A 3,125-nucleotide genomic window follows, 5' to 3' on the forward strand; every position below is an offset into this window, starting at 1 on the left:
CAGCGTTCTTTAAACCAAAAGGCATTACTACCCATTCGTACGTTCCTATTGCTCCAGGACAACGGAAAGCCGTTTTAGGAACATCTTCTTCAGCGATAAAAATTTGGTTATAGCCAGAGTATCCGTCTAACATACTTAAGTACTCATGGCCGGCTGCAGAATCTATGAGCATTTCTGCCACTGGCATAGGATATTCATCCTTTGGGGTAGCCGAGTTTAAGTCTCGAAAATCAATGCATACCCTAAGTTTGCCATTTTTCTTAATTACTGGAACAATATTTGCAATCCATTCGACATACCTGGTTGTGCGGATGAACTTGCATTTTAGAAGTCTTTCGACCTCTTCTTTTATTTTCGACAGGATTTCTGGTGCGAAGCGTCTCGGAGTCTGCTTTACTGGCTTCTTTCCTTCCATTATCGGCAACTGCATTTCGACCAAACTTCTGTCAAGACCAGGCATCTCGTCATAATCCCATGCGAAACAGTCTTTGAACTCTTTCAGCAACTTGACTATTTCGACCTTGAACTGGGGGTCTATTTTTGCGCTTATGTAGGTTGGTCTATTCTTTGCCCCCACCCCTAAGTTTATTTCTTCCAATGGATCCTGCGCCACCATCTTCTCGTTAGTTGACACTGGATCTTTTTCGAACCCTAGAGGTTCGCCGTCATAAATGGAGTCAAGCTTTTGGTGTTGTCATTCTCCCATTTGGTTGTTATCATGATCTTCTACAACGTCTTTTTGGGGACATTGTTTGTTGGAGTTTTCTTTGCTGGCTTCGACAGCCATGTATTTTACTTCAGCCTCAAGGGCCTCTTTGAGTTTGTTTTCAGCTATGTAAGCCGTAATCTTTTCGAGCGCTGATTGTTTACTCATCATCGTCAAATTCGCTTCCCCATCCCGTTGGCGCTATATGAGTAGTTCCCCACATGTAAGTTTCTCCAATTACTTCTTTATCCCACTGGAAACCATGTGTAGGATGAAGGTACATGGAGCAGTAGGCATTGTCTGTCGCCTTTAAGTTGAATTCGACTGGACTGCATGGAGGTATGTGAGCCAAGTTCTTGTCGAAGCTTTGACTGTTGACATTGTTTATCTCTGTCATGAAGTAGCTTTGATCAGCCTCAATGTTTTCGACGATCCCGTCTGGCCTCCATATGGCTATTCGCTGATGCATTGAAGAGGGTACGGCTCCTACGCCATGAATCCACTCCCTTCCAAGCAGTAGGTTGTAGTTCGCCCTTGAAGCAATGACCATAAACATCGTTGGCCTTGTTACGGTTCCAACAGTCAGATTCACCTGGATAATGCCCATGGTGGTTCCTACTTTTCCTTCATAATTCGACAGCACCATGTTGTGGGGTTTCGCGTCTGAGTCGTCTTTCCCTATCTTCTTCAGCATGAAATGGGGCATCAAATTCACTGCTGCTCCCCCATCCACCAGTATCTTATTCACACCAACATTCTCCACCTTTCCTTTTATGAACAAAGGCTTCAAATGCGCTTTCATGGATTCATCTGGTCTTTCAAAGAAAGCGTTCTGCTCTTCGACGCATCCATTATTCATAACGTAGTAGCAAACGGGCCTGTGTGCCATGGTTTCCTCTTCCATCTCGTCTTCTTCATCTTCGACGTCCATAACTCTGTCATAGTCTCTAGGGAGAACAAAGACCACGTTGCAAATCACATTGAAGGATGATTCTGAGTCAGATTCGAAGTTGTCCGTTATTTCGCCGTCCTCCTGCATCTTCTCTTTCGACGCCACAGGTTCGACAATGCCGCCAGGATTGATCTAGAGGGAAACCTCTTTTCTGCTCCTTATCTGGCGATTGTTACTAGACTCTGCTTTATCTTTGTTGTCCGTGTCTTTTCCATTCACGCTCTTTTCTGCATGTCATACGGTGAACTGACTTGGTGTGTTTTGCTTTTTATCGCAATGTCGCGGATAGCAAGAGTCGCCACCGACTTTTCTTTTATCCAATAAGGAAAGGTGGAAAAGAACAGGAAAGACCTCAATAGATTTTGGGTTCGGGAGGTACATTATACAAAGGGAAGGTGTTAGCACCCTTTGTATCCATGGTTATCCATGGGCTCTTAATTGCTGGATCACTTATATTTTTGTCTGAAAAGTGTTCGTGAATTGTTTAAAAAATGTTTCGAAAAGAGAGTTTAACTTTGTAATGATTCTCGTATGAATGTATACAAAGTATTTATCTCGTTTGATTTTGAAAACGGTTTAGAAAAATGTAACTTGGTAATGATTCTAGTATGAATGTATACCAAGTGGTGATTTTCTAGGATTTTGCAAAGGGTGAGGGGTGGGAAATGTTTTAGGTTATGATCCAGCAATTGAGAGTTATACCTTCCTAAGGTCGTTATGAACGTTTCCTATCCTTATGAGGGTAAAATTGTCCTTACTATTGAGAAGTAAGTAGTTTTATCCTTTGGATGTAAAAGGGTCATCGTAGGGTCATCGATAGGTCATTGAAGGCAACAGTTGTAAGGATACCTTAGCATTCGAAAGGACGATCATCATTTAACCGTAGGCTACACCGAAGGGTCATCGAGGGACAAAATCGTATTTTCGAAGGCAACATCCGAGGGACCATGATTTATTTTATGATGATTTAACCGAAGGGCCGTTGCTAAGTGTATCCCTACATTCGCGGGACATGACCGTTATACCGTAATACCGTAGGGCAAAAGAGAGGTCCAAGATCGCATATTTAGAGGCCATGTTTTAAAGTTAATTAGGTAATTAGGGTGAATCTCCACATTAAAATCAATACATTAAAAATAATACATTAAAATTAATACATTAAAATTAATACATTAAAATTAATACATTAAAATTAATTAAGCAATTTAGGGCAGCTCTTCACAAGGGTATCCCACAAATAAAGTGGAAGACCTAAACAACAATCTTTTCCTGGGGTGTGTGAACCTTTGCAACATTCAGCAAACGGGTTAGAATACCAAACCAGGGTGCAATCGAGGATTACACTGCAAAAGAAATCACAACAGTAATATGATCAGATAAACAATGCCTGGCTATGATAAAACATGAGTGAAAAATCAGAATAGAAAAGTCGGCTACTGTCAGGTTCGCGCCTGCCTCGCCTAGCGA

Source organism: Lathyrus oleraceus, chromosome 6, assembly GCF_024323335.1.
Source record: "Lathyrus oleraceus cultivar Zhongwan6 chromosome 6, CAAS_Psat_ZW6_1.0, whole genome shotgun sequence".
NCBI lineage: Eukaryota > Viridiplantae > Streptophyta > Magnoliopsida > Fabales > Fabaceae > Lathyrus > Lathyrus oleraceus.